Source organism: Bufo gargarizans, chromosome 6 (genome assembly GCF_014858855.1).
Source record: "Bufo gargarizans isolate SCDJY-AF-19 chromosome 6, ASM1485885v1, whole genome shotgun sequence".
NCBI classification, from domain to species: Eukaryota; Metazoa; Chordata; class Amphibia; order Anura; family Bufonidae; genus Bufo; species Bufo gargarizans.
The window spans coordinates 365,840,500-365,853,314 of NC_058085.1; positions in this window are offsets into that span (position 1 = coordinate 365,840,500).

Genomic DNA, 12,815 nt, shown 5'->3' on the forward strand with positions numbered 1-12,815 from the left:
TATTCAATTGTCTTTCTCTTCGGCTTTTCATCCTCAGTCGAATGGGCAAACTTAGCGCACTAACCATAACCTGGAGACTTATTTGAGGTGTTTTGTTGCCGAGAATCAGGAAGAGTGGTCGTCGTTTTTGTCCTTGGCTGAGTTTGCCTTGAATAACCGTAGACAGGAGTCCACTAATAAGTCACCATTTTTTGGCACATATGGTTTCACCCTCAGTTTGGTACTTTTTCTGGGACTGAATCTTCTGGTATACCTGAAGACGAGAGATTCTCTTCTTCGTTGTCTTCGTTGTCTATCTGGCGGAAGATTCAAACTAATTTGAAAAAAAATGTGTGAAAGATATAAACAGGTGGCTGACAGGAGACGTATGACTGGTCAGGACCTGTGTGTGGGTGATTTGGTGTTGTTGTCCACTAAGAACATTAGGTTGAAAGTACCTTCTTGGAAGTTGGGCCCAAGATTTATTGGTCCTTACAAAATCTTGGTCATTGTTAATCCAGTTGTGTTTCGTCTGGAACTTCCGCAGACCTGGAAGATCCATAATGTGTTTCAAAGGTCTGTGTTGAAGAAGTATGCTGAACCTGCTGAACAATCTCCTTTGCCACCTCCTCCTGTCTTGGTAGATGGTAAATCTGCAGTTTCAGATCTCCAGAATATTCAACTCGCGTGTTCCTTCGTGGCTCCCTTCAGTACCTTGTGCATTAGAGGGGATACGGCCCTGAGGAAAGAATGTGGGTTCTGGCGACTGATGTCAATGCTAGTCGCCTTGTGAAGCCCTTTCACAGGGCACACCCGGATAAGGTTAGTCCTGGGTGCCCGGAGGTGTAGAAGGGGGTGTACTGTCATGCCCTGCCCTGTGACAGGCCTGAGAAGATCTGACAGACTTTCTACATGTGAGTCTGGTTCTGCTCAATAGCTATTTAGTGGTGCTATTAATACCCACTTCTCACTATAGCCCTTGCAGTTTATATTTGCTTCTGGAGTTCTCAGCTGGTGTTTGGTGAATCTACTGCTCCCTGTCCATCTTAAGCTAAGTCCTACTCCTTCCCTTTTGTTGTGTGTTCTGGATAGGCCTCAGGAAGATGCTGGTTCCTGCACCTTTCGCTAGGAACCGGTTGTCTTATCTCTAGCTCCCTAGCTGAGGGTTTGCTTCAGTTTCAGCTAGGCTTAGGTTCCAGCGCATGAGCACTTCCACCCTAAGGATTTGTTCATGTTGTCAGCAGTCAGGGAACGGCTCAGTGATTGTCAGATGGTGACCTTTCCCTGTTCCTTAGCTTTGGGGCCTAGCCTGTTGTTTTATTACTTTTGTTATATTTGGTTTGCTTCCCTTCCCTCACCTACCGTGACAGCTGACTTGCGATGCTCTGTGCAGAATTGTGATGCTCTTTGCAGACTTTCAATGCTTGCAATGCGCTGGCTTGATACGCTGCTTCCGATGTTCTGTGCTGACATGTGATTCTTTGTGCTGACTTTTGATGCCCTGGCTTGGATACGCTGCTGCAGGCTTTGGACCTAGTGGCAGGAAACAAGCTAGCTGCAGTACGTGGTCTCTCTGTGGATAGCGGTGTGGGCACTTTAGCTCTGGACTTTGGTCTCCCACTGTCATGGTCTTACCTTCTTACTGTTCTCCTTCGTTTGACATGTGCTGGCGGCCATCTTGGTTTCTGGGTTTCTTGTAGCCTCCCACCCTGCGGCTTCTCCTTCCCACTGGGAGGAGCTGGATGCCTAGCTCATATACAGACGTGGACAAAATTGTTGGTACCCTTTGGTCAATGAAAGAAAAAGTCACAATGGTCACAGAAATAACTTTAATCTGACAAAAGTAATAATAAATTAAAATTCTATAAATGTTAACCAATGAAAGTCAGACATTGTTTTTCAACCATGCTTCAACAGAATTATGTAAAAAAATAAACTCATGAAACAGGCATGGACAAAAATGATGGTACCCCTAGAAAACACAGAACATAATGTGACCAAAGGGACATGTTAATTCAAGGTGTGTCCACTAATTAGCATCACAGGTGTCTACAACCTTGTAATCAGCCATTGGGCCTATATATATGGCTCCAGGTAATCACTGTGTTGTTTGGTGATATGGTGTGTACCACACTCGACATGGACCAGAGGAAGCAAAGGAAAGAGCTGTCTCAAGAGATCAGAAAGAAAATTATAGACAAGCATGTTAAAGGTAAAGGCTATAAGACCATCTCCAAGCAACTAGATGTTCCTGTGAGTACAGTTGCACATATTATTCATAAGTTTAAGATCCATGGGACTGTAGCCAACCTCCCTGGACGTGGCCGCAGGAGGAAAATTGATGACAAATCTAAGAGACGGATAATCCGAATGGTAACAAAAGAGCCTAGAAAGACTTCTAAAGAGATTCAAGGTGAACTTCATGCTCAAGGAACATCAGTGTCAGATCGCACCATCCGTCGTTGTTTGAGCCAAAGTGGACTACATGGGAGACGACCAAGGAGGACACCATTGTTGAAAACGAATCATAAAAAAGCAAGACTGGAATATGCCAAACTATATGTTGACAAGCCACAAAGCTTCTGGGAGAATGTCCTGTGGACAGATGAGACAAAAATCGAAGTTTTTGCCAAGGCACATCAGCTGTATGTTCACAGACGAAAAAATGAAGCATATCAAGAAAAGAACACTGTCCCTACTGTGAAACATGGAGGAGGCTCTGTTATGTTCTGGGGCTGCTTTGCTGCGTCTGGCACAGGGTGTCTTGAATCTGTGCAGGGTACAATGAAATCTCAAGACTATCAAGGAATTCTAGAGAGAAATGTACTAGCCAGTGTCAGAAAGCTTGGTCTCAGTCGCAGGTCATGGGTCTTGCAACAGGACAATGACCCAAAACACACCGCTAAAAACACCCAAGAATGGCTAAGAGGAAAAAATTGGACTATTCTAAAGTGGCCTTCTATGAGCCCTGACCTCAATCCTATTGAGCATCTTTGGAAGGAGCTGAAACATGCAGTCTGGAAAAGGCACCCTTCAAACCGGACACAACTGGAGCAGTTTGCTCATGAGGAGTGGGCCAAAATACCTGCTGAGAGGTGCAGATGTCTCATTGACAGTTACAGGAAGCGTTTGATTGCAGTGATTGCCTCAAAAGGTTGCGCAACAAAATATTAAGTTAGGGGTACCATCATTTTTGTCCATGCCTGTTTCATGAGTTTATTTTTTTACATAATTCTGTTGAAGCATGGTTGAAAAACAATGTCTGACTTTCATTGGTTAACATTTATAGAATTTTAATTTATTATTACTTTTGTCAGATTAAAGTTATTTCTGTGACCATTGTGACTTTTTCTTTCATTGACCAAAGGGTACCAACAATTTTGTCCACGTCTGTATATAGGAGGTCTGTGGCTTCAGTTCCTTGCTTGGTCCTCCTGTGTTCACATGCTTCTAAGACTGCTGCTGCTTCTGGTTCCTGATCCTGGCCTCGTCTGACTACCCCGTTGGTTCCTGATCCTGGCTTCGTCTGACTACCCTGCTGGTTCCTGATCCAGGCTTCGTCTGACTACCCTCCTGGTTCCTGACCTCTGTCTACGCAAGACCCTGCTTCGGTTTAGCCATCCGTTTGGACTTTTGCTTACAGCTTGATTTTCAATAAAGCCTTCTTATTTCCACTTATCTCTTGTTGTACGTCTGGTTCATGGTTCCATGACATTAGGACCAAGCCATGAATTCTGACGGTACAGGGCCATCCTCGCTACCTACGCTGGTTGCCAGACTTGATCAGCAGGATCACCTGTTGGGTCGGTTCACTGTGGCGTTGCAAACCCTGCTTGAACGCACGGCTCATTTCGCTTCTGTTGCCGATGGGTCGGTTGTCGCTCCTGGGCCCGCTCCTACTGCCGCTCCGGTTGTTGCGCCAGAGTCTACCCCGACACCTGTTGCTGCGCCTGCGGTGTCTCGGGGTATGACCGGTTCTGCCCCCCTTCCACAGCGCTTTGGGGGAGAGCCAACTCAGTGCCGAGGTTTCCTTAACCAGGTGGGCATTTATTTCGAGTTGCTGCCACATGCCTTTCCTACTGAGAGATCAAAGGTGGGCTTCTTGATCTCGCTGCTCTCGGACAAGGCCTTGGCCTGGGCCAGCCCTTTATGGGAGAACAACAATCCGGTGGTTGCCGAGTTTTCCGGTTTTGTTGCTTCTCTTCGGAAGGTATTCGATGTGCCGGCTCGTGCTGCCTCTGCTGCGAAGCTCCTTATGTCCATCAGACAGGGTTCACGATCCGTAGCTGAATACGTTATTGAGTTTCGTACCCTGGCAGCAGAGGTGGGCTGGAATAATGAGGCTCTGGTCGCTGCTTTCTCTCATGGTCTCTCGGATGCCTTGAAGGATGAGGTTGCAGCTAAGGACCTACCAGTGGAGCTCGAGTCTCTTATTTCTTTCCTGATTTTGATTGACACCAGACTCAGGGAGAGACCTTCCTTTAAGGAGAGCCTGCGGAGGTCTTCTAACAGATTGGCGCCTACGTTTGCTGTCCCACCCGTGCCTCCCTCTCCTCCCACGCCTCCTGGGGATGACTTGTCTGGGGGTGTACCCATGCAGCTGGGGTTTGCTCGCCTGTCCGAGGGGGAGAGGGTACTCCGGAGACGCGAGGGCCGATGCATGTACTGTGGTCTCGGTGGGCATTTTCGGTTGGCATGTCCGAACCGTCCGGGAAACGCTCGCACCTGAGATCCTGTCGGGGGCAGATCTTGGGTGGAGTCTCCTCGTCCCCGGTTTCCCGTGTTGACAAACCACTGATCACTGTTGTCCTCTCCTGGGTCGGGGGCTCGTGACGACCCAGGCGTTGGTGGACTCTGGTGCTGGTGGTGTGTTCATTGATAGTGTGTTCGCTGCCGCCAATCCCATTCCTCTGCAGCCTCGAGGTTCCCCACTGGCTCTTGAGGCGATAGACGGCAGACCCCTTCTGCCGCCACACGTGACTCATGAGACCCTTCCAGTGGGGATAGCCATTGGTGCCGTTCACAGAGAGTCGGTCTGTCTCCAGGTGATTTTGTCTCCACACTACTCGGTGGTCTTGGGGTACCCCTGGCTCCAGAAGCATAATCCGACTTTCGATTGGAGATCGGCCGAGATCCTCTCGTGGTCACCGCAGTGTGGGGCTAGTTGCATCCATGGGCCTGTCAAGTTGCTGTGTACTTCCTCGGACTCTCTGTTGCCTCCTGAATACGAAGAGTACCGGGATGTATTCGATAAGGTGCGCGCGGTTGCCCTACCTCCGCACCGCCCATACGATTGTGCCATAGAGTTACAATCTGGTGCCGTTCCTCCTCGTGGCAAAGTCTATCCACTGTCGGTAGCGGAGAATGAGGCCATGGAGGAGTACGTGAGGGAGGCGCTTTCACGCGGACACATTCGCAAATCCTCGTCCCCGGCAGGGGCTGGATTTTTCTTTGTGAAAAAGAAGGGCAGTGAGTTGAGGCCTTGCATCGATTACAGGGGTCTCGATCGCATCACGATCAAGAACGCTTACCCGATACCCTTGATTTCCGAGCTGTTCGATCGCCTCAAAGGGGCCACGGTCTTTACCAAACTCGACCTGAGGGCGGCATATAACCTGGTAAGGATCAAGGCGGGCGATGAGTGGAAGACCGCGTTTAACACCAGGACCGGTCATTATGAATCCTTGGTTATGCCCTTTGGGTTGTGCAATGCGCCCGCAGTCTTCCAGGAATTCATCAACGATGTTTTCCGTGACCTGTTGCAGCAGTGTGTGGTGGTCTATTTGGATGACATCTTGGTATATTCTGAATCCATGGAGGCCCACATTATGGATGTCAGACGAGTGTTGCAACGGTTACAAGAGAACAGGCTGTTCGGTAAGCTTGAGAAATGCGAATTTCACCGATCCCAGGTAACCTTCTTAGGTTACATCATTTCCGCTGAGGGGTTCTCCATGGATCCTGAGAAGGTTTCGGCTGTCTTACAGTGGCCCCAGCCCAGTGGTCTCCGTGCCCTGCAGCGCTTTTTGGGCTTCGCCAATTATTATCGGAAGTTCATCAGGGACTTTTCTATGCTAGCCAAGCCTCTCACGGATCTGACCAGGAAGGGCAGTAATTTCCAGGTCTGGCCGCTCGAGGCCATCCGAGCTTTTGAGGCTCTAAAGTCCGCCTTTGTGTCGGCTCCGATTCTGTCGCATCCCAACCCTGGGTTGCCCTTTGTCCTCGAGGTGGACGCGTCTGAGACGGGAGTAGGCGCCCTTCTGTCTCAGCGTAGAACACCAGAGGGTCCTCTGCTTCCTTGTGGGTTTTACTCCCGGAAACTGTCTTCCGCGGAGTGCAACTATCAGATTGGTGACAGGGAGTTATTGGCCATCGTGCAGGCCCTTAAAGAATGGAGGCACTTGCTCGAGGGTTCGGTGGTTCCAGTTCTCATCCTGACGGACCACAAGAATCTGACCTACCTTTCTGAGGCCAAGAGATTGACACCACGTCAGGCCAGATGGGCTCTGTTCTTGTCACGTTTTAATTACGTGGTCTCCTACCTACCCGGTTCCAAGAACATCAGAGCGGATGCCTTATCACGGCAGTACTCCGAGCTATCCGGGGAGGAGTCGATTCCGACTTCGGTCATACCTCCGAATCAGATCCTGGCCGCCATTCGCACCCGCCTGACCTCTCCCCTGGGTGAGCAGATTTTGGCGGCTCAATCTGGTGCTCCCTCTGGGAGACCCAACGGCAGGTGTTTTGTGCCTGAGGAGTTGCGCACTCGGTTGTTGCGAACCTACCATAACTCCAAGGCCGCGGGGCATCCTGGAAAGAATCAGCTGTCCTGGGCTGTTTCACGTCTGTTCTGGTGGCCTTCTCTACGTTCCGACATCGCCGCATATGTAGCGGCATGCTCCGTTTGTGCCCAGAGTAAGTCCCCTCGGCACCTTCCGTTGGGCCTTTTGCAACCCATAGCCACCAGGGAGCGCCCATGGTCACACCTGGGGATGGATTTCATTGTGGACCTCCCTGCATCCCGAGGCCATACGGTCATTCTCATGATTGTGGATCGGTTTTCCAAAATGTGCCACTGTGTTCCTCTCAAGAAGTTACCCTCTGCACAAGAGTTGGCCACGATTTTCGCCAGGGAGGTCTTCCGGTTGCACGGTTTGCCCAAGGAGATTGTGTCGGATCGGGGGAGTCAGTTTGTGTCCAGGTTCTGGCGCGCCTTTTGCTCCCAGTTGGGGATTCATCTCTCTTTCTCCTCGGCCTACCACCCTCAGTCCAATGGGGACGCAGAACGATCCAATCAGGCCTTGGAGCAATTCCTTCGTTGCTATGTCTCTGATCACCAAGACAATTGGGTTGACCTCCTGCCTTGGGCTGAGTTTGCCAGGAACACGGCGGTGAACTCTTCCTCTGGGACGTCTCCCTTCATGGCCAATTATGGGTTCCAACCTGCCGTGTTACCGGAGGTATTCTCTCCCCAGGATATTCCGGCTGTGGAGGATCACCTTTCCGTCCTACGTGCTTCTTGGGTACAGATCCAGAGGTCCCTTGAGGTCTCTGTGCAGCGCCAGAGACTCCAGGCTGATCGCAGACGAGCGCCCGCTCCTTCCTACCAGGTCGGAGACCGTGTATGGTTGTCCACCCGCAACCTCAACCTTCGAGTGCCCACTCCCAAGCTGGCGCCTCGCTTTGTTGGTCCCTTCCGAGTGCTTCGCAGGGTAAACCCGGTAGCCTATGCCCTTGCGCTTCCTCCTGGCATGCGGATCTCCAACGTGTTTCATGTCTCCCTGTTGAAGCCATTGGTGTGTAATCGTTTCACTTCCTCGGTTCCTCGGCCCCATCCGGTCCAAGTGGGCAATCGTGAGGAATATGAGGTGAGCAATATCCTGGACTCACGCCTGGTCCGCGGTCGGTTGCAGTTTTTGGTCCATTGGCGTGGTTATGGTCCAGAGGAGCGTTCCTGGGTTCCCTCCGCAGATGTCCATGCTCCTGCTTTGCTCCGAGCCTTCCACGCACGCTTCCCTCAGAAACCGTTCCTTACTCCGCGGAGGAGGGGCCCTTGAGGGGGAGGTACTGTCATGGTCTTACCTTATTACTGTTCTCCTTCGTTTGACATGTGCTGGCGGCCATCTTGGTTTCTGGGTTTCTTGTAGCCTCCCACCCTGCAGCTTCTCCTTCCCACTGGGAGGAGCTGGATGCCTAGCTCATATATAGGAGGTCTGTGGCTTCAGTTCCTTGCTTGGTCCTCCTGTGTTCACATGCTTCTAAGACTGCTGCTGCTTCTGGTTCCTGATCCTGGCCTCGTCTGACTACCCCGTTGGTTCCTGATCCTGGCTTCGTCTGACTACCCTGCTGGTTCCTGATCCAGGCTTCGTCTGACTACCCTCCTGGTTCCTGACCTCTGTCTACGCAAGACCCTGCTTCGGTTTAGCCATCCGTTTGGACTTTTGCTTACAGCTTGATTTTCAATAAAGCCTTCTTATTTCCACTTATCTCTTGTTGTACGTCTGGTTCATGGTTCCATGACACCCACCATGCATCTCTTTCTCTCTCTAGGGATCACAAGAGGGTTGGCACTCTTTCTCTGACAATTTTTGCCTTTGCCGTTCTGCCACTTTAAGAGTCGGCTGCAGTTTGACTAATGCACACGTTCTATGGCCTCTATGGTAGCTCCGCTGAGGTGTCTTTGCTTGCTCACTGAGGGAACAGTTGCTGAGTGGCTGTATATGCTGGCGCTCACCTACACTAATGTGCTCTTTACTGTGCAAGTTGAGGAGCGCTATCGCTTCGCCCTCTGAGGGTAATAGTTCCACTGTGACAGGTACAGCACTATGAAGTGCCTTTTGCGCTGTGGCATTAGAAGAATTTCCGCAGACTTGCTACATGTGAGTCTGGTTCTGCTCAATAGCTATTTAGTGGTGCTATTAATACCCACTTCTCACTATAGCCCTTGCAGTTTATATTTGCTTCTGGAGTTCTCAGCTGGTGTTTGGTGAATCTACTGCTCCCTGTCCATCTTAAGCTAAGTCCTACTCCTTCCCTTTTGTTGTGTGTTCTGGATAGGCCTCAGGAAGATGCTGGTTCCTGCACCTTTTGCTAGGAACCGGTTGTCTTATCTCTAGCTCCCTAGCTGAGGGTTTGCTTCAGTTTCAGCTAGGCTTAGGTTCCAGCGCATGAGCACTTCCACCCTAAGGATTTGTTCATGTTGTCAGCAGTCAGGGAACGGCTCAGTGATTGTCAGATGGTGACCTTTCCCTGTTCCCTAGCTTTGGGGCCTAGCCTGTTGTTTTATTACTTTTGTTATATTTGGTTTGCTTCCCTTCCCTCACCTACCGTGACAGCTGACTTGCGATGCTCTGAGCAGAATTGTGATGCTCTGTGCAGACTTTCAATGCTTGCAATGCGCTGGCTTGATACGCTGCTTCCGATGTTCTGTGCTGACATGTGATTCTTTGTGCTGACTTTTGATGCCCTGGCTTGGATACGCTGCTGCAGGCTTTGGACCTAGTGGCAGGAAACAAGCTAGCTGCAGTACGTGGTCTCTCCGTGGATAGCGGTGTGGGCACTCTAGCTCTGGACTTTGGTCTCCCACCATGCATCTCTTTCTCTCTCTAGGGATCACAAGAGGGTTGGCACTCTTTCTCTGACAATTTTTGCCTTTGCCGTTCTGCCACTTTAAGAGTCGGCTGCAGTTTGACTAATGCACACGTTCTATGGCCACTATGGTAGCTCCGCTGAGGTGTCTTTGCTTGCTCACTGAGGGAACAGTTGCTGAGTGGCTGTATATGCTGGCGCTCACCTACACTAATGTGCTCTTTACTGTGCAAGTTGAGGAGCGCTATCGCTTCGCCCTCGAGGGTAATAGTTCCACTGTGACAGGTACAGCACTATGAAGTGCCTTTTGCGCTGTGGCATTAGAAGAATTTCCGCAGACTTGCTACATGTGAGTCTGGTTCTGCTCAATAGCTATTTAGTGGTGCTATTAATACCCACTTCTCACTATAGCCCTTGCAGTTTATATTTGCTTCTGGAGTTCTCAGCTGGTGTTTGGTGAATCTACTGCTCCCTGTCCATCTTAAGCTAAGTCCTACTCCTTCCCTTTTGTTGTGTGTTCTGGATAGGCCTCAGGAAGATGCTGGTTCCTGCACCTTTTGCTAGGAACCGGTTGTCTTATCTCTAGCTCCCTAGCTGAGGGTTTGCTTCAGTTTCAGCTAGGCTTAGGTTCCAGCGCATGAGCACTTCCACCCTAAGGATTTGTTCATGTTGTCAGCAGTCAGGGAACGGCTCAGTGATTGTCAGATGGTGACCTTTCCCTGTTCCCTAGCTTTGGGGCCTAGCCTGTTGTTTTATTACTTTTGTTATATTTGGTTTGCTTCCCTTCCCTCACCTACCGTGACAGCTGACTTGCGATGCTCTGTGCAGAATTGTGATGCTCTGTGCAGACTTTCAATGCTTGCAATGCGCTGGCTTGATACGCTGCTTCCGATGTTCTGTGCTGACATGTGATTCTTTGTGCTGACTTTTGATGCCCTGGCTTGGATACGCTGCTGCAGGCTTTGGACCTAGTGGCAGGAAACAAGCTAGCTGCAGTACGTGGTCTCTCCGTGGATAGCGGTGTGGGCACTCTAGCTCTGGACTTTGGTCTCCCACCATGCATCTCTTTCTCTCTCTAGGGATCACAGGAGGGTTGGCACTCTTTCTCTGACAATTTTTGCCTTTGCCGTTCTGCCACTTTAAGAGTCGGCTGCAGTTTGACTAATGCACACGTTCTATGGCCTCTATGGTAGCTCCGCTGAGGTGTCTTTGCTTGCTCACTGAGGGAACAGTTGCTGAGTGGCTGTATATGCTGGCGCTCACCTACACTAATGTGCTCTTTACTGTGCAAGTTGAGGAGCGCTATCGCTTCGCCCTCTGAGGGTAATAGTTCCACGGTGACAGGTACAGCACTATGAAGTGCCTTTTGCGCTGTGGCATTAGAAGAATTTTGATATCTCTGGCTTTTAGTCTAACCAGACTGTTTATTATTCTGTAATTTCTCTAGCGCCGTTCTATGATAACAGTAGGTTTAAAGAGCACACCAAATGCTTGAAATAACTTATTTATTAACTTCAACTTTTCTTCATGTATAACACTGCCGCCTCCGCAGTAGGTAGTCTATGTACAAAACATGTGTTGAAAAGATATCACAAAATGGCGATATGCATAAGATGGTGGTTCAAATTGTCAATCTTGTCATTCAACATAAAATGGTGGATATATTTCTCTCTTGAGTATCTGTACTCTGAGTTTGGTCGCAATTTTCAGTATACAGTTAGCAGTAACTATTTGCAGATTGTTTAAGTATGATCTGGTATAGTTGTATGCAATTTGGATTGCAATATGGTATTTGGATGGTTGCAATTGTGAACTTTGTAGTTTGAAATTGTATGGTATTTGGAATTTGTTTGCAATTGGTGGAACTGTAAGTAAACACACATATAACTGGTTCAGTATACAGTTCTAATCGCTATATTAACAGTAGGAACATTATATTACTGTTTTAAATACCTTTTTTGGCCTCTCTGCTTCCATAAAACACAGCTCTTATTGGAGTGAATGTCTGTTCAGCTTCTCTCTTTGGTGAATAATAATTCCAGCAGCTCCCTCTAGGGGAATTTCCCACACAAGCTGTGTGTGAGGCTGGCTGTAATTGGTCAAAACTACTGGGCTGTGTGAGGCTGGCTAGGATTGGTCAAGGCTCCTGCCCAGCAACAACAGTTTAGCTTTCTGTTGTTTCTGCTGTGTCATTGAGCTTACCTTACATTATATAATGAATCTTAAAAGGCATGTTATATTTTCTGCTTCTGTGAACACAATATATATATATATAACAGTTATGTGACATCCAACGTGAAGTCACTGTAAATAACTCTGCCCTTGTCTTTAAGACACAAACATAGGAACTATATTAAGGTTATTGGCAGGTATAGCTGTATAAACACACAAGCTATATTAGCAACCTAGGACAGGTTTGAGCTGGCCAGCTACAGTTACAGAGATGTGATTCAGATCTAATAACAGCTGTGAAGAGGGTTGTCTGGTTCACTGAGGTGAACCTCAAAAAAAAAAGCTGTGCTATCATTTCAGAGAGCAAGAGCAGAGACAGATTGGCCATAGACTCTACAGCGAAACTTTCTTGTGGGCTGAAGCCCAAAGGAGTCGCCTGAGTCTTCCTCACTGCCACCAACCAGCTAAGTAATGATCTGACTTTCCCAGAGTTAACGCTTGTGATCTCAGGTGCCCTCCTGACTCTTAAATGTAACTGTATTGCCATCCTGAGGCAGCGGGTATAGGAGGGCAGAATGGGGCAGCTGACCCTGACCACTAGAGATCTCAAAAATTCAATTCGGCCGCTTTGCCAATTTTTTTGAAAAAATTAGGTTAGATCCAGGTTTTAAATCGCATTAAAAACAACTATTTCTGTCTTGCAGTAACACGCATAGGGAAACTGCTGTGGTAGTGAAATAATAGCTGTTCAACAGGACATGCCCACAATCTGGTTAGGCCACGCCCCCTCCCACTCCTCAACCGACTGGAATGAAAAAATTAAGGTAAAAATCAACTTATGTCAGCTGCAGAGGTGGGAGGTAGGGTGACTTTCTTCCTGCCGCTCACACTCAGACAGCACAGTGCTGCTGTCATAGAGTTAGCTGTTAAACAGGACATGCCCCCAATCCAGTAAAGGTCACTGTTAAGGGGGCGGGTCCCTGTGGAAGTCACTGTCAAGGGGGTGTTATGCTGTGAAAGTCAGTGTTAAAGGAGAAGGCTGCTGTAAATGTCAAAGTTAAGGGGGTGGGCTGCTG